This window comes from Monodon monoceros, unplaced genomic scaffold (genome assembly GCF_005190385.1).
Source record: "Monodon monoceros isolate NGI ecotype Baffin Bay Population unplaced genomic scaffold, NGI_Narwhal_1 Super_Scaffold_21, whole genome shotgun sequence".
NCBI lineage: Eukaryota > Metazoa > Chordata > Mammalia > Artiodactyla > Monodontidae > Monodon > Monodon monoceros.
Window position 1 is genome coordinate 68,649,243 of NW_021703778.1, and position 19,358 is coordinate 68,668,600.

General features: G+C 40.8%; 1 long non-coding RNA gene across 1 annotated transcript in view; it reads left to right on the forward strand.

The window, feature by feature from the left end:
* Positions 1 to 19,358, forward strand: part of LOC114904184 — a 58,163-nt gene that overhangs the window by 28,450 nt on the left and 10,355 nt on the right. The window contains exon 2 of the long non-coding RNA XR_003795891.1: positions 4,701 to 4,891. This is a non-coding gene — a long non-coding RNA (uncharacterized LOC114904184). The remainder of the gene's footprint in view (positions 1 to 4,700; positions 4,892 to 19,358) is intronic.

Sequence of the window (19,358 nt, forward strand, 5' to 3'; positions counted from 1 at the left end):
TCTCTGGTTCTCAAGGTTATCAAACTGTGACCTTCTCTGGAATTAAGAGTGCTCCATCAGGACTTCCCTGGTGGTCCAGTGGTTAAGACTCCACGCTTCCACTGCAGGGGGCACAGGTTCAATCCCTGGTTGGGGAACTAAGAGCCCACATGCTGTGCAGCACAGCCAAAAAAAAATGCTTCATCAAGTAGTTAACATCTTCCATTTGTTGAGGGTTTTAGTTCTGTAGAAGAGCTCAAAGATATTGTTATGTGTATCCCTTGAGGTGGAACCAGGACCCTGCCCCAAGTCTGTACTATTGTTTCTTGACTGCTCCTCCCTTGTCTCTGCATCCTCTTTCTTCCCTGATTAGCAGCTGTTTGAATCTGCCCTTTGCAACTTAGGGAAGATCAAGGAGGCTGGAATCTATTCCCTACAAACAAGAAATGGGGGACACAGAAAGGCTTCTGTGCCCAGGAGCCCTACAGGGTCCTGCTTGGTTTCAGTATCAAATTCCTTCTTCATCTTATGGGGTTTATGCATTTCCAACTTCGTAGATCACATGTTTAATCAATTACCTGGAGTGTAGCTAGAGTAATTTGCTTATGTTACCAAGACTTAGCCAAGGGACTTGTAAATTCTAAAGTGTCCCTGACCAGACTTTGTCTTTGGAAAGCAACTTACTGAAAATTCTGATCACATAGCATGTAAAAGGGTAAAAAGTCCTGGAAGGTTATCTGGGCCAATGTTTCTCAAACCTGGGTTCATGGACCCTTGGGAGTTCCACTGATGAGTTCTTGGAGTCTAGAAGTTATCTATGAATATTTAAAATTTTAGATATCCTTCTATCACATTCCAAAGTTAACATAAATGCCTTCCAGATCACCTGGCTAGCCACCTTATAAGTGAGTCTGGAAACAAGGATTTACTGTTCCACACAAAGTACTTATCTTGGCACCCAGTTATCAACTAAAATAATATCACATAACTTTAAAAAAATGTAGATATAATTCACATACCATAAAATCCATCCTTTTAAAGTGTACAATTCAGTGGTTTTTAGTATGTTCACAAGGTTAATGATTCACAACTATTACTACTATATAATTCCAGACCGTTTTCATTACTCCTAAAAAAATCCCTGTGCCCATTGGCAGTCATTACCTATTCTTCTTTTAGGGGAGCAGAATTTGCCACCCTGAGCTATGTCTCTTTGGCATATTGATTGTTTTAAGCTGGTTATTTTCTGGTAAACAGCAGACAGGGAAGGGCTCTGAAAACCAAGTAGGAGTTGCCTTTTCATAAGAAACGTTTACATTTGTAAGGGAAATCTCCCCCTTCTACCTGGAAGAATATGACCAAATAAATCTCTATAAACATCAGTGGGAAGGCAACTTAAATCTGCATCACCATCCCCTTTGTTTACTGTACTTTTCCAGGTAACCTCCCCAAACTGACTCTCCCCACTCTAAACACCTTTCGTCTTTAGCTGATGATGGTATTTAAGGTGAGGCCATTTTGGTGAGTTACTCAGTTTTCCTGGGTCTCTCCCACATATGCATGTAATTAAACTTTGTTTGATTTTCTCCTGTTAATCTGTCTCATGTCAGTTTAATTCTTAGACCAGCCAGAAGAACCTGGAAGGGTAGAGGAAAATTTCTCCATCCCTGCTCCCTCTCCTCCCCAACCCCTGACAACCACTAATCTACTTTCTCTCTCTTTGGATTTGCCTATTCTGGACATTTTATATTAATGAAATCATACAATATGTGGCTTTTGAGTCTGGCTTCTTTCATTTAGGATGTTTCCAAGGTTCATCCATGTTGTAGCATGTATCAGCACTTTATTTCTTTTTTAACGGCTGAATATTTTCCCATCGTATCCCATTTTGTTACGGAATGCAAGGTCATGTGCCTGACACACAGTGAGGCCAAACAAACCAAAACTTCGGAGTTTAGAGCACGGAAAGATTTATTGCAGGGCCAAGCGAGAGAATGCATGGCTTGTGCTCAAAAAAACCTGAACTCCTCCATGGGCAAAATTTGGGATGAGGGCTACAGGGTGTGTGGCTTTCTTCCCGTTGATTGGTGGTGAGTTAACAGGGTGGTGTTTCAGGAATCTTGTGCTCAACCTTAAGTTACCATCCTCTGCTTGGGTTCCTGCAGAAGAACTCAAAGATTTTGTTAGGTATATTCCTTCAGAAGGAACCAGGACCTGGTCCCTGCACTATTGTTTATTGACTGCTCCTCCCCTGTTTCTGCATTCCCTCCCTTTCCTGATTAACAACTGTTTGAATCTGCCCTTTGGAACTCATGCAAGGTCTAGGAGGCTGAAAGAAGCCTATTTCCTACAAACAAAAAACAGGGGATATGGAAAGGATTTGTACATGGGATGGCCCCACAGGGTCCTGCTCGCTTTCTGTTTGTTTCCACTTTCTGGCCACTGTGAGTAATGCTGCTGCTGAAACTATGTAACTCTGATTGGGACTTGAACCCATGCGCTGGGACTCGAACCCAGCCAAAACCCAGATTGGGACTTGAACCCACAGTCTTTTAACTGAGATCACACACCTGGTCTTAGGGCTTAATGAAGCTCAGGTTCTTGATGTCTCATCGCAGAAAGAATTCAGTGAGAGACAGTGATAAGTAAGTAGTGGATTTATTTAGAGACAACACATTCCCTAGACAGAGTTTGGGCCATCTCAGAAGGCCAAACAGTACCAGGGTATGAAGTTGTCAGTTTTTATAGGGGTGGGTAATTTCATAGGCTAATGAGGGGGAGGATTATTCTAAGTATTTTGGGAAAGGGGTGGAGATTTCCAGGAATTGGGCCACCACCCACTTTTTGATCTTTGATGGTTGGCCTCAGAACTGTCATGGCACTGGTGGGTGTGTCACTTAGCTTATGCTAATGTATTACAATGAGGGTGTAATGAGGCTCAAGGTCCACTGGAAGTCAAATCTTCTGCCATCTTGGATCTAGTTTGTTCTAACCAGTTTTTGTCATGCCCTATGTCTATGTCATTCTTTTAAAGTTTGTGCCCTGCCCCCTTCCCTCCTGTTTCACTATGAGAAACTTTTAATTCTAAGTTATAAAAATTTGGGTCTGTACATCTTCAGATATGTTCTTGGGGTCTGTGATTTCTCAAATTTGAGAAATACTGCTGCAGGATGACTCCATTGCTTAATAAATAAAGAAATTGATCAGGTCACACAGAGTTAATGGAAGCTTCTATGATTCATAGCACAACCTTGCTGTCTTTCTTATCTATGAGAAGTGGACATCTTGATTTAGGGCCTTCCCAAGTTATCTGTTTTGTTCTTGAATGGCAAGAGCCACCACTAGCAGTATGGTTAACCCTTAACCAATAACTCTGGTGTATGTTGATCCAGCCCAGATGCTTGGCAGCTTTTAATTCTCCAAACTCTTGGGCTGAATACTGGTAATATTTCCTCAGGCTAAAAGCCAGCAAAAAGAATCACCTGGCCAAACATCCCCATTCAGCCTGCTTTTCTTCTAGTGTCCTCCCAGGGGAGCTTTTTGGACAAACAAAGCTTGTTGACCCAGTTTGAAGGCCTGGAAAATTATCATGTGAGTCACTGGGACAGCAGAGCTAAGTGCCAGGCCCTTGAGAAACTTTAAGCACAGGCCTCCAGTGTCATTTGTGTCCCAGTAGGGTGGGACCTGGAATCCCAGGGAAGCCTGCCTCTTTTCACCCAGCTGCTCCTCCAGGTGGTTTCCAAGCTCCTTGGCTCTGTGTATGCTGCTGCATAGGCCTATTCCTGTTTTCCTCCACAACGGGCTTTGACTCTAGCTGTTCAGAGTGACAGCTCGGTTGCAGGAAACCAAAACAAACCCAGATACTTAGAGGAAGACATGTAGTATTGTTTGGAGCAAGGCCACAGGCTCTCTCTGGGAAGGAAGTGCTGAAGCAGCTATAAAAGTTTCAAATTAAAGACCAAGAATCCAGAGGCAGTATTTTAAAATAATAGTCACACGAGTGAGGCAGGGTCTTGCAAAAGAGTACCTCCAGATTACTTAAGGGGTGTTTTATAATGTTCTGAAGATGCTACTTCCTAAATTACACAAAGAGCTGGAGAAACATAGCCAGAAAAGCAATGAGGGTAAAACTTGTTACATTTAGATGGGGTGGACAATTTATAGCTTAGATGGTATGATGTCAGAAAGTGCCAAAAGCTTTACTGGTCCTCAAATAACTCTCCCATGGGTATATAGAACTGCTGGGGAAGGGTGAGTACCAAAGTGGGGGCTTCTGAAGATCTAGTACAGCCTGAGGACCAAAGAGTAGGGGTTGATAGGAACAGGTGTGGAGAAATGTCACTCATGGCCTTTATCTGTTTCTTTTTTTTCTTTTTTTTTTTTTTAAAGTAACACCTTATTTCAAGACTTATTCTAGAGTCTTAATCATCAGGAGGATATAGTTTTAACACATAAGTCGATCCAGGATTGTATAATTGTATAAATTCATGTTTGGTGGGTGTTTTAAGAGAGTGACTATTAAATTCCTCCCACTATAGGAATGGCACATGAAGTCTCTCTCCTTCATGGTTTTGGAGGATCAACTTCTGTGCCTGGAAGAACTAGAAGAAGACCATTTGATTACCAAGTTTTTGGTATCTTCAGCCCCACTATTGTCTTTCCCCTCACTTCACTTCTGACTTTCTCCCTTTATCCTTTCTGCTTCTGTTTACTTCTGACAGATCTGGCAAAAATACAGAAGATTTGCAGAAACAGGCTGTTCACTTCCCACCCTGGTGCTGTCACTGCAGATTGCTTCAGAACTGCTGTCTCCTGTGCTTGGACAAAGTGTCGGGCATCCTTCTTTGTCTTCACAATCCTGGCGTCTGCCCTGTCTGCTGAGTGCCTTGCAGAGCCAGCAGGCCAGTCCCAGGTATGCCCTCTGTGTGCTTAGGCAGAAGACTGAAGGGGGCCTAGAGAGACTATTCAGAATTAGACAATAAAGGTAAAAGAGGGGCGGAATCAGGTAAAGGTAAGCATTTCATGTGTCTAACTGTATCTTCCTGATGCATGACAGTAATGTGCTAACAGCACTGTCCATTAGAACTTTCTGTGATAATGGAAACCTTCTACATCTGTGCTGTCCAATATGGCAACGACACATGGCTGTTGAGCACTTGACGTATGGCTAGTGAGGAATTGAAGTTTTTATTGAGTTTAATTTTAATTAATTTAAATAGTCATATATAACTAATGACTATTGACCTAGAGATACTGTGTTTTAAAAGATAGCAGAGAGGGCTTCCTTGGTGGCGCAGTGTTTGAGAGTCCGCCTGCCGATGCAGGGGATATGGGTTCGTGCCCCGGGTCGGGGAAGATCCCATATGCCGTGGGACGGCTGGGCCAGTGAGCCATGGCCGCTGAGCCTGCGCGTCCGGAGCCTGTGCTCCATGACGGGAGAGGCCACAACAGTGAGAGACCCGTGTACCGAAAAAAAAAAAAAAAAAAGATAGCAGAGAAAAGGTAGGAGGCCAGACATTGGTGTTTGAGTCCTGGGTTCAAAACCCAGCTCTCCTATGTCATTAGCTTTGTAACCCAAGGAAAGACACTTAACCTCTCTGTACCTCTTTTATTTTTTATTTTTTTCAGTTAAGGTATAGTTGATTTACAATGTTGTGTTAATTTCTGCTGTGTATATATACATCTTTTTTGTATTCTTTTCCATTATGGTTTATCACAAGATATTGAATATAGTTCCCTGTGCTATACAGTACGACCTTGTTATTTATCCTCTCTGTACCTCTTTTTACACAGCTGTAAGGTGGGGCTCATAATGTCCACTTTATGGTGTTGTGATAGGTAAGATGGATAGGGACTTGGGTGGGAGGAAAGAGTCATTTACCAGTGTACTCAATCAACAAAACTGGCCACAAGTTATCTGGGAGAGGCAGAGGAGGCCCAGGGGATGTGTACCCTTTTCACAAACCAGGGTGTGGATTAACACCTGTGTTGCCAAATTGTTGCAGTTGCATTAAGATCTCACATTCACAGCTCCTTTTACTTTTTCAGTGTTTTCACTGGAGTCTTACACTTTTATTCTGAGTTCTGTTCCCATCACCTCTCCAGTGAGCCAATAGTGTGATATTTGTGCTGGCGTTGACCTATTCACAAAAACAGGTAACAAAATTCTGTTCTCTGGAAGGTAACAACTGTAATCTCTGCCACCTGAGAATCCCATACACGGCTTCCACATGACTGAGAAGAAATGTTTTGTCCTGCTATCTCATCCTTTCTCTGGCTGAGTCTGTAAATACCTGCTACTCAGGCACTCAAGAGCAACTCCAGGTTTTAATCTAACCTTTGCACAAACATTTGCCTATATCTTCATGCCTATAATTATTTAATTGTTTTCTTTTAATGCCTATAAATAGGAGCTCTGTCATCTAAGAAAAGATCAGGAAAAACAGAACCATAGAACTAAAACTCAGAAAACCTCTTCCCATCTTGTTGTGCACAACCACGCCCCCTGTTGACCGAGGCATGCCACTTTAAAACTACAAAAAAATTTCTCTGCAGCTTGATTGAGGGAAAATTGATATACCATAAATTGCACTATTTAAACTGCACACTTCGATGAGTTTTAACATGTGTACATGCCTGTGAAACCACCACAGTCAAGATAATGAACAGTTACATCCTAGCTTTTCCATTTTAGGGTCAAACAGGGTGAGTGCTCCCAGCTCAGAACTAACTGGTAAAAGCAAGACCTTCCTCTTCAAAATAGTGGCGCTGGCCCTGAAGGGCCATCTTCATTTCACTCTCTGTTATCATTGGAGAGGCAGCTCTCCATTTGACCTCTCTGTGGCTTTTCCTCCTTCCCCACAGTTACAACATTCCTCATGCTGTTTAAGGCCCCTTTCTCTGCTGAATCATCCACTTCTTATCAATAGGCTCCTTTTCAATCTTAAAAACAAACAAAAACAAAAAATTAAACACCTCTTCCTAACTCCTCCCCATTCCTTCTTTCAGTCACTCATTGCTCTCTCTCCTGCTTTCTTGTTCGTGGCCAGACTTCCAGAAGTAGTTGTCCAAATTCACTCCCTCCACTTCCTCACTCCCTCCTCTCTCTCAAAGCCACCCCTCCGCATGACCACACAGACACTGTTCTTGGCCAGGTCACTCACTAACCTCCCTGTTGCTACATCCTGTGAACCCGTCTCTGTCCTTGTCATACTCTGACACCACTGACCACTCTGTCCTTTGTTTGGTTGCTTTTAAAAAGTAACTGATGCTCCTTTTTAAAAAACAGTCAAACAATGAATAAAAGCATTAGGAGGCTCCTCCTAGGCTTGCCCTGTCTCACTGCTGCAGCCAGAGCTGCAAGAATCCCTGTTCAGCTGCTCAGTGCACAGAGTAGCCTCAGGAAGTCCCAGAAATTAGCCACTGTAGACTTCTAACTTGGGGAAAGTCCCTTACTTGCTCTATTATAGACACCAGAGAAGCTAAGAAATGTTTATAAACAAGCACACAAACAAATAAACAAAAAGAGAAGGGAGTGCATTTAGTGACTCTTGAACTTTGGTCTTAAGAGTTGCTTTCAATACTGCCTTAGAGGTGACATGGTGACTGGGTCTGCATGACTAGTCCCTGTTGGTCTCTCCAGGTAAGAAGCCCTTCTATGCCTGGCTTTCCTAATAGCCACCTGTTGTTTTCCTCTTTCTAAAGCTTATCATTAGGAAAATGTTAGGAATGAAGAATATAGGCATCTGGAATCTTGTGAAGCTGATTTAGCAGCTATTAAGGCCTATAGGTTTGGAGACACATACAAAAAGATGGGGTTTTCATGACCAGTGTTTTTACCCAAGACAAAGTACAAAGCAGGAAATAAAAATCACCCCCCAAATCTCACCACCCAGAGCAATAGCCATAGCAATTTTGGTGAGTATCCTTTACACATCTCTATACTGTATATACACAAAGAAGTGTATATACAGTTTCACATACATGGGATCATAATTTACATGTTATTTTGTTGTTGCTATTTTCAGTCAGAATATGCAATGGGTAGATTTCCAAATCAATAACTATAGACTAATACCGTGATTGTTAACGCTCGCCAACCATTCAGGATATTTATAAACCATGATTTACTCACCCAGTGTCCTATTGTTGGGCCGTTAGGTTGTTTGCATTTTCTGATACCATATATTACGTACACAGTGATCATCATCTTGTGTTCAGCTTTTGGTTTTTGTTCAATTTTCCCCTCAGGCTAATTTCTAGAAGTGGACTAGCTTAATACAAAGGCGTGTACATTTTACATTTTGATACAATTAGGCTAACTTTCTACCAGAAATGTTATACCAATTTGTTTTCCCACAGATACTGAATTTAAAACATCTTTGCCCCACTGTCACCAACATTGGGTTTTATCCATTTCTGGTGTTAAATGTGGCTTTTGTAGACTGATTCCGTTTGTTTGATCGATTTGAGTATTTTCTTTCGATAAGTTAATCTCATTCACATTTATTATTGTAATTATTATATATCGTTTTAGTTCTGTAATCTTATTTTGTTTTCTGTTTTTATGCTTCTTTGGCATATCTTTATTTTTCTACTTTTCAGTAGATTCTCTGTTGTCTTTCTGGTAAGTTTTTTCTTTTTAATTTATTTTATTTATTTATTTATTTTTGGCTACGTTGGGTCTTCGTTGCTGCACACTGGCTTTCTCTAGTTGTGGCGAGCGGGGGTTACTCTTTGTTGCGGTGCTTGGGCTTCTCATTGTGGTGGCTTCTCTTGTTGCAGACCACTGGCTCTAGGAGTGCGGGCTTCAGTAGTTGTGGCACATGGGCTTAGTTGCTCCGCGGCATGTGGGATCTTCCCGGACCAGGGCTCGAACCCATGTCCCCTGCACTGGCAGGCGGATTGTTAACCACTACGCCACCAGGGAAGCCCTTTCTGGTAATTTTGAGGGTAATTTTGCTTGCTTTTAATTCTGTAAATGGACATTTGTGCCTTTCATTATATACCTAGATACACATTTCTCAAACAGTACGGTATTTACTGCTCTCTAAAAATAGCTAACATTTATTGTGTGTTTACTGTGCCCACATAACAAACCTATGAGGTAGGTGATGGTGTGTGTTCTTTCCTTCCTCCAACTTGCCTATATCTCAAGGCCTGGGTCATCTAATCTGCGAGGTTTGTATACTCTTAAAATTCCCTTGGAAAGAAAAATCACACGCTGGTTGGGCCTGAGCTCAAATAGCTCCTCCTGCCTAGTTGGGCAGCGATGATTATTTCTGTTTAGAACCATTAAGTGTCCCTCCCTCCTCCCACCCTGACAGTCGATAGTATCCCAGAAGCATTATTTTTTAACCAATCCAAGCTGTGCTGGTATAGACTGTATTTTCACGTGGGTAATCTCATTGGGTCCTCACAGCAAGCCTGTAGAAAAGCCTCTAATCTCCCACATTAGTGACAAGAAAACTGAGGTTTAAAGAAAGCATGTGTGATTTGTCTTTGTGATTGGTACTCTGTGGATGCGCTCAGGTAATGTGCCTTGATAGCCACATTAAAAAAATAAAAGAATAAAACAATCAAAACCAAGATAATCCAGAACACCAAATTAAAATTATTTTAGGTCCTTGCCAAAGAATATAATTTTAATTGGATGCTATTTAGCTCTTATCTCTCTGTTGAAAGAAGTTATATTTGTGAAAAATTGCTTGAAGTGTGTAAAAAGTCCATCCGTCTCTCTAAATAAGCATTTTCTAGAAGGGGTTGATTGGATGTTGTGCAGGATGTTACTTCGGTGTTACACAAAAAAATGAATATGGTCAACTAATGATGGAAAACACTGAGTTACAGTTGTTCATGGAAACTGCTTGGAGAGTTGCTTTTAATAGGCTAGTGTGAACAATGAATCTACAAGATGAAGATATCATATGCAAACTGATTTGACCTCTATTAATGTCTAATAGGATACTAGTGTTCTGTGGAACACAATTTGAGAAACGCTGCTGGGTGGGCAATAGTTTCCCATCAAATCACCCACTAACTATTAATGGAAGTAAGTAAGACCAGGTCTGCTAAGCATAAAGCAATTTTTGGAGAGAAATATAAAACATTTCATTTATTTGCTTTCAGAATTAAGGACAAAGATCATAAAACTCAATTTGAGTGAGAAGGTGAACCAGTATTTCTTGGATATTTGCTCTGTGTTGGCTCTTTCACATACTTTATCTCCAGTAATCCTGACAACAACTCTGGGGTAGACATCATTTCCCCACTTCACAGTTAAGGAAAGTAAAGTTTAGAGGGGATAATAATTTGCTTAAGATCCACAGTCCTTGGAATTGAGGAACTAGGATTTGAATCCCTGTCTATCTGATCTGAAGCCTGTGCTCTATCCTCTATATTACTTCTCAAATTATTTTAAAATGTTTTTCCATATTGGAAAGCTAAGGGAAAGAAATAGAGGGAAAATAAGATAAGGAAAGAAAATGAGAGAAGAAAGAGACAGAAATAGAGCAAGAAAGGGAAAGGCAGACAGAAGAACCAAGAGAGAAAGCCTGGGTTGGTTTGTTTTAAGATAGTGACACGGAGCTGTACAAAGAAAGAAAGGCATAGAGATAGATATGTATTTTTTAAAAAGTCAAACACAATTCCTAGAGTTTTGCACACAGAGACAGATACACAGAAGCTGACTGATGTTTGCACAAACATATCCCTCATTTTAAAATGCAGACCTTTTTTTTAAAAAACATCTTTATTAGAGTATAATTGCTTTACAATGGTGTGTCAGTTTCTGCTTTATAACAAAGTGAATCAGTTATACATATACATATGTCCCCATATCTCTTCCCTCTTGCATCTCCCTCCCTCCCACCCTCCCTATCCCACCCCTCTAGGTGGTCACAAAACACGGAGCTGATCTCCCTGTGCTATGCGGCTGCTTCCCACTAGCTATCTATTTTACGTTTGGTAGTGTATATATGTCCACGCCACTCTCTCACTTTGTCCCAGCTTACCCTTCCCCCTCCCCGTATCCTCAAGTCCATTCTCTAGTAGGTCTGCATCTTTATTCCCGTCTTGTCCCAAGGTTCTTCTGACCATTTTCTTTCTTTTTTTTTTAGATTCCATATATATGTGTTTGCATATAGTATTTGTTTTCCTCCTTCTGACTTACTTCACTCTGTATGACAGACTCTAGGTCCATCCACCTCACTACAAATAACTCAGTTTTGTTCCTTTTTATGGCTGAGTAATATTCCATTGTATATATGTGCCACATCTTCTTTATCCATTCATCTGTTGATGGATACTTAGGTTGCTTCCATGTCCTGGCTATTGTAAATAGAGCTGCAATGAACAAAAAATGCAGACCTTTGAGTTAGTAATCCCAAAGATAAACATAACTAAAATCATCAGTTAAAATATTTTTATTTCTATGTCAAGTTGGGAAGTACAGATGTTTTTGAAATCATATCTTCATGAATTTTGGTTAGAAAAATCTCTACTGTCCTTGGAAAATAGAGAATGCCACATGTCGTAGGAGAAAATGGTCCCAGAAAATCATTCCTGTCTTGAGGGCCCTTAGAATATCGCTAATAAAAACTTTCAAAACCAGATGCTATTATTAAGCTTTTTAGTCAGGATATCTGGTCTGATATTTGTGCTGTCTGTTAGATGGAATTAAGATAAGAGCCAAATCTGGCATGAGAATGGAAAGGAATTCTTCTTCCCTTTCCTAAAATGTTGGGATTGTAGCTAGATAATGTGCTTTATGCAATACCTAGCATGATGTTTAAAATTTAGGCTTTTGAAATGAGACTGTTGATTTCTTTTGTTCCTTTATAACTAAAGATCTTTGGAGATAGGGATGGAGATAGGGAATACCTAGTGGTTTGGCTAAAGACATGCTAAAAGCCAATTTGGTAGGAAATAATTTTGTTAAAATGAGGAATTAATGAAAATTATATCTTCTCATTTGTTTATGTCTTTGTAACTTTTTGTACCATGGGGTGATTTTTATAACTGTGTGCATCTGTCAGAATATTTGCTTCTTTTCATTTTAATTCATCCTATGTGATCAGCTAGTTATTTTTAATTTCTTTAAGCTCTTTGCAGTTTTACCAATATGTTTACCAGTTTCTTTGCTCACAATTGCTTCTGGCACCCATTCCTTCCCTCATAGTTCAGTTTCTTTCTTCCTGAGTATATCCTTTAATAGCTTTTTCAGCAAGAACCTATGAAAAAGTAAACTCCCAGTATTTGTATGTCTGGAAATGTCTTGAGTGAGGATATAGAAGTCTGATATTGCCCCTCAGCACTTTGGAAATGATATTCCAATATTTGGACACCTATTTTTGCTCATGAGAAGTCTGCTGTAAGTCTAATAAATAGTCATGACTTAGAAGATAAGCTTTATCGTCTCTGTGGTAGTTTTAAGATTTTTGTCTTTGACTTTGATGTTCTATAGTTTCACTGCAATGTGTCTAGGTAAGGGTGTGTTATTTTTCCTGCTTGGCTAGTGGGCTTCTTCAATTAAAAAAAAATCCTTAGGGAGACTTTCAAGATGGTGGAAGAGTAAGACGTGGTGATCTCCTTCCTCCCCACAAATACGTCAGAAATACATCTACATGTGGAACAACTCCTACAGAACACCTACTGAATGCTGGAAGAAGACCTCAGACTTCCCAAAAGGCAAGAAATTCCCCATGTACCTGGGTAGGGCAAAAGAAAAAAGTAAAAACAGAGATAAAAGAATAGGGACAGGACCTGCACCTCTGGGAGGGAGCTGTGAAGGAGGAAAAGTTTCCACACACTAGGAAGCCCCTTCACTGGCAGAGACGGGGGTGGCAGAGGGGGAGCTTTGGAGCTAAGGAGGAGAGCGCAGCAACAGGGGTGCAGAGGGCAAAGTGGAGAGATTCCCGCACAGAGGATTGGTGCTGACCAGCATTCACCAGCCCGAGAAGCTTGTCTGCTCACCCACCGGGGCGGGTGGGGATGGGAGCTGAGGCTCGGGCTTCGGAGGTCAGATCCCAGGGAGAGGACTGGAGTTGGCTGCGTGAACACAGCCTGAAGGGGCTAGTGCACCACAGCTAGCCTGGAGGGAGTACGGGAAAAAGCCTGGAGCTGCGGAAGAGGCAAGAGACCATTGTTTTGTGGTGCGCGAGGAGAGAGGATTTAGAACACCGCCTAAACGAGCTCCAGAGACGGGTGCGAGCCGCGGCTACCAGCGCGGACACCAGAGACAGGCATGAAATGCTAAGGCTGCTACTGCAGCCACCAAGAAACCTGTGTGCAAGCAAAGGTCACTGTCCACACCTCCCCTCCCGGGAGGCTGTGCAGCCCGCCACTGCCAGGGTCCCGTGATCCAGGGACAACTTCCCCGGGAGAACACACAGTGTGCCTCAGGCTGTTGCAACGTCATGTCATCCTCTGCCGCCGCAGGCTCGCCCCGCACCCTGTACCCCTCCCTCTCCCTGGCCTGAGTGAGCCAGAGCCCCCTAATCAGCTGCTCTTTTAACCCAGTCCTGTCTGGGCGGGGAACGGACGCCCGTAGGCGACCTACATGCAGAGGCGGGGCCAAATCCAAAGCTGAACCGCAGGAACTGTGCGAACAAAGAAGAGAAAGGGAAATCTTTCCCAGCAGCCTCAGGAGCAGCGGATTAAATCTCCACAATCAACTTGATGTACCCTGCATCTGTGGAATACCTGAATAGACAACAAATCATCCCAAATTGAGGCGGTGGACTTTAGGAGCAATGATATATATATATATTGTTTTCCTTTTTCTCTTTTTGTGAGTGTGTATGTGTATGCTTCTGTGTGTGATTTTGTCTGTATAGCTTTGCTTTTACCATTTGCCCTAGGGTTCTATCTGTCCATTGTTTTTTTTTTTTTTTTTAGTATAGTTTTTAGTGCTTGTTATCACTGGTGGATTTGTTTTTTGGTTTGGTTGCTCTCTTCTTTCTTTCTTTCTTTTTTGTTTTTTTTGCAGTACGCGGGCCTCTCACTGTTGTGGCCTCTCCCGTTGCGAAGCACAGGTTCCGGACGCGCAGGCTCAGCGGCCATGGCTCATGGGCCCAGCCGCTCCGCAGCATGTGGGATCTTCCCAGACCGGGGCACAAACCCACGTCCCCAGCATGGGCAGGCGGACTCTCAACCACTGCGCCACCAGGGAAGCCCTTTCTGTCTTTCTTTTTTTTTTCTTTTTTAATTACTTAAATTAAAAAAAATTAATAATTATTTTTTTATTTTAAAAACTTTATTTTATTTTATTTTTCTTTCTTTCTTTTTTCCTCCCTTTTCTTCTGGGCTGTGCGGCTGACAGGGTCTTGGTGCTCCGGCCGGGTGTCAGGCCTGTGCCTCTGAGGCGGGAGAGCCAAGTTCAGGTCATTGGTCCACCAGAGAACTCCTGGCTCCACGTAATATCAAACGGTGAAAGCTCTCCCAGAGACCTCCATCTCAACGCTAAGACCCAGCTCCACTCAATGACCAGCAAGCTACAGTGCTGGACACCCTATGCCAAACAACTAGCAAGACAGGAACACAACCCCATCCATTAGCAGAGAGGCTGCCTAAGATCATAATAAGGTCACAGACACCCCAAAACACACAACCGGATGCGGTCCTGCCCACCAGAAAGACAAGATCCAGCCTCATCCACCAGAACACAGGCAAGAGTCCCCTGCACCAGGAAGCCTACACAACCCACTGAACAAACCTTAGCCACTGGGGGCAGACACCAAAAACAATGGGAGCTACGAACCTGCAGCCTGGGAAAAGGAAACCCCAAACACAGTGAGTTAAGCAAAATGAGAAGACAGAGAAACACACAGCAGATGAAAGAGCAAGGTAAAAACCCACCAGACCAAACAAATGAAGAGGAAATAGGCAGTCTATCTGAAAAAGAATTCAGAGTAATGATAGTAAAGATGATCCAAAATCTTGGAAATAGAATGAAGAAAACACAAGAAACGTTTAACAAGGACCTAGAAGAACTAAAGAGCAAACAAACAGTGATGAACAACACAATAAATGAAATTAAAAATTCTCTAGAAGGGATCAATAGCAGAACAACTGAGGCAGAAGAACGGATAAGTGATCTGGAAGATAGAATAGTGGAAATAACTACTGCAGAGCAGAATAAAGAAAAAAGAATGAAAAGATTGAGGAAAGTCTCAGAGACCTCTGCGACAGCATTAAACGCACCAACATTCGAATTATAGGGGTCCCAGAAGAAGAAGAGAAAAAGAAAGGGACTGAGAAAATATTTGAAGAGTTTATCGTTGAAAACTTCCCTAATATGGGAAAGGAAATAATTAATCAAGTCCAGGAAGTTCAGAGAGTCCCATACAGGATAAATCCAAGGAGAAACACTCCAAGACACGTATTAATCAAACTATCAAAAATTAAATACAAAGAACAAATATTAAAAGCAGCAAGGGAAAAACAACAAATAACATACAAGGGAATCCCCATAAGGTTAACAGCTGATCTTTCAGCAGAAACTCTGCAAGCCAGAAGGGACTGGCAGGACATATTTAAAGTGATGAAAGGGAAAAACCTACAACCAAGATTACTCTACCCTGCAAGGATCTCATGCAGATTCGACGGACAAATTAAAACCTTTACAGACAAGCAAAAGCTAAGAGAATTGAGCACCACCAAACCATCTTTACAACAAATGCTAAAGGAACTTCGCTAGGCAGGAAGCACAAGAGAAAGAAAAGACATACAAGAACAAACCCAGAACAATTAAGAAAGTGGTAATAGGAACATACATATCGATAATTACTTTAAATGTAAATGGATTAAATACTCCAACCAAAAAACATAGACTGGCTGAATGGATACAAAAACAAGACCTGTATATATGCTGTCTACAAGAGACTCACTTCAGACCTAGGGACACATACAGACTGAAAGTGAGGGGATGGAAAAAGATATTCCATGCAAAAGAAAATCAAAAGAGAGCTGGAGTAGCAATTCTCATATCAGACAAAATAAACTTTAAAACAAAGACTATTACAGGAGACAAAGAAGGACACTACATAATGATCAAGGGATCAATCCAAGAAGAAGATATAACAATTGTAAATATGCACCCAACAAAGGAGCACCTCAATACATAAGGCAAACACTAACAGCCATAAAAGGGGAAATCGACAGTAACACAATCATAGTAGGGAACTTTAACACCCCACTTTTACCAATGGACAGATCATCCATAAGGAAACACAGCTTTAAGTGATACATTAAACAAGATGGACTTAATTGATATTTATAGGACATTCCATCCAAAAACAACAGAATACACTTTCTTCTCAAGTGCTCATGGAACACTCTCCAGGATAGATCATATCTTGGGTCACAAATCAAGCCTTGGTAAATTTAAGAAAATTGAAATTGTATCAAGCATCTTTTCTGACCACAACACTATGAGACTAGATATCAATTACAGGAAAAAATCTGTAAAAAATACAAACACATGGAGGCTAAACAATACACTACTTAATAACCAAGAGGTCACTGAATAAATCAAAGAGGAAATCAAAAAATACCTAGAAACAAATGACAATGAAAACACGATGACCCAATACCTATGGGATGCAGCAAAAGCAGTTCTAAGAGGGAAGTTTATGGCAACACAATCCTACCTCAAGAAACAAGAAGCATCTCAAATAAACAACCTAACCTTACACCTAAAGCAATTAGAGAAGGAAGAGCAAAAGAACCCCAAAGTTAGCAGAAGGAAAGAAATCATAAAGATCAGGTCAGAAATAAATGAAAAAGAAATGAAGGAAACAGTAGCAAAGATCAATAAAACTAAAAGCTGGTTCTTTGAGAAGATAAACAAAATTGATAAACCATTAGCCAGACTCATCAAGAAAAAAAGGGAGAAGACTCAGATCTACAGAATTAGCAATGAAAAAGGAGAAGTAACAACTGACACTGCAGAAATACAAAGGATCATGAGAGATTACTACAAGCGACTATATGCCAATAAAATAGACAACCATGATGAAATGGACAAATTCTTAGAAATGCACAACCTTCCAAGACTGAACCAGGAAGAAATAGAAAATATAAACAACCAATCACAAGCACTGAAATTGAGACTGTGATTAAAAATCTTCCAACAAACAAAAGCCCAGGACCAGATGGCTTTACAGGTGAATTCTATGAAACATTTAGAGAATAGCTAACAGCTATCCTTCTCAAACTCTTCCAAAATATAGCAGAGGGAGGAACACTCCCAAACTCTACTAGGCCACCATCACCCTGATACCAAAACCAGACAAAGATGTCACAAAGAAAGAAAACTACAGGCCAACATCACTGATGAACATAGATGCAAAAATCCTCAACAAAATGCTAGCAAACAGAATCCAACACCACATTAAAAGGATCATACACCATGATCAAGTGGGGTTTATCCCAGGAATGCAAGGATACTTCAATATATGCAAATCAATCAATGTGATACAACATATTAACAAATTGAAGGAGAAAAACCATATGGTCATCTCAATAGATGCAGAAAAAGCTTGCAACAAAATTCAACACCCATTTATGATAAAAACCCTGCAGAAAGTAGGCCTAGAGGGAACTTACCTCAACATAATAAAGTCCATATATGACAAACCCACACCCAACCTTGTTCTCAATGGGGAAAAAGTGAAACCATTTTCACTAAGATCAGGAACAAGACAAGGTTGCCCACTCTCACCACTGTTATTCAACATAGTTTTGGAAGTTTTAGCCACAGCAATCAGAGAAGAAAAGGAAATAAAAGGAATCCAAATCGGAAAAGAAGAAGTAAAGCTGTCACTGTTTGCAGATGACATGATACTATACATAGAGAATCCTAAAGACTCTACCAGAAAACTACTAGTGTTAATCAATGAATCTGGTAAAGTAGCAGTATACAAAATTAATGCACAGAAATCTCTTGTATTCCTATACACTAATCATGAATAATCTGAAAGAGAAATCAAGGAAACACTCCCATTTACCACTGCAACAAAAAGAGTAAAATACCTAGGAATAAACCTACCTAGGAGACAAGAGACCTGTATGCAGAAAGCTATAAGACACTGATGAAAGAAATTAAAGATGATACAAACAGATGGAGAGATATACCATGTTCTTGGATTGGAAGAATCAATATTGTGAAAATGACTATACTACCCAAAGCAACCTACAGGTTCAATGCAATCCCTATCAAACTACCAATGGCATTTTCCACAGAACTAGAACAAAAAATTTCACAATTTGTATGGAAACACAAAAGATCCCAAATAACCAAAGCACTCTTGAGAAAGAAAAACGAAGCTGGAAGAATCAGGCTCCGTGACTTCAGACTACACTACAAAGCTACAGTAATCAAGATGGTATGGTACTGGCACAAAAACAGAAATATAGATCAATGGAACAGGATAGAAAGCCCAGAGATAAACCCACGCAATATGGTCATCTTATTTTTGATAAAGGAGGCAAGAATATACAATGGAGAAAAGACAGCCTCTTCAATAAGTGGTGCTGGGGAAACTAGACAGCTACATGTAAAAGAATGAAATTAGAACACTCCCTAGCACCATACACAAAAATAAACTCAAAATGGATTAAAGACCTAAATGTAAGGCCAAACACTATAAAACTCTTAATGGAAAAGATAGGCAGAACACTCTATGACATAAATCACAGCAAGTTCCTTTTTAACCCACCTCCTAGAGAAATGGAAATAAAAACAAAAATAAACAAATGGGACCTAATGAAACTTAAATCTTTTGCACAGCAAAGGAAACCATAAACAAAATGAAAAGATAACCTTCAGAATGGGAGAAAATATTTGCAAATGCAGCAGCTGACAAAGGATTAATCCCCCAAATTTACAAGCAGCGCATGCAGCTCAATATCAAAGAAACGAACAACCCAATCCAAAAACGGCAGAAGACCTAAATAGACATTTCTCCAAAGAAGATATACAGATTGCCAGCAAACACATGAAAAAATGCTCAACATCACTAATCATTAGAGGAATGCAAATCAAAACTACAATGAGGTATCACCTCACACCTGTCAGAATGGCCATCATCAAAAAATCTACAAACAATAAATGCTGGAGAGGGTGTGGAGAAAAGGGAACCCTCTCATACTGTTGGTGGGAATGTAAATTGATACAGCCACTATGGAGAACAGTATGGAGGTTCCTTAAAAAACTAAAAATAGAACTCCCATACGACCCAGCAATCCCACTACTGGGCATATACCCTGAGAAAACCATAATTCAAAAAGAGTCATGTACCATAATGTTCATTGCAGCTCTATGTGCAATAGCCAGGACATGGAAGCAACCTAAGTGTCCATTGACAGATGAATGGATA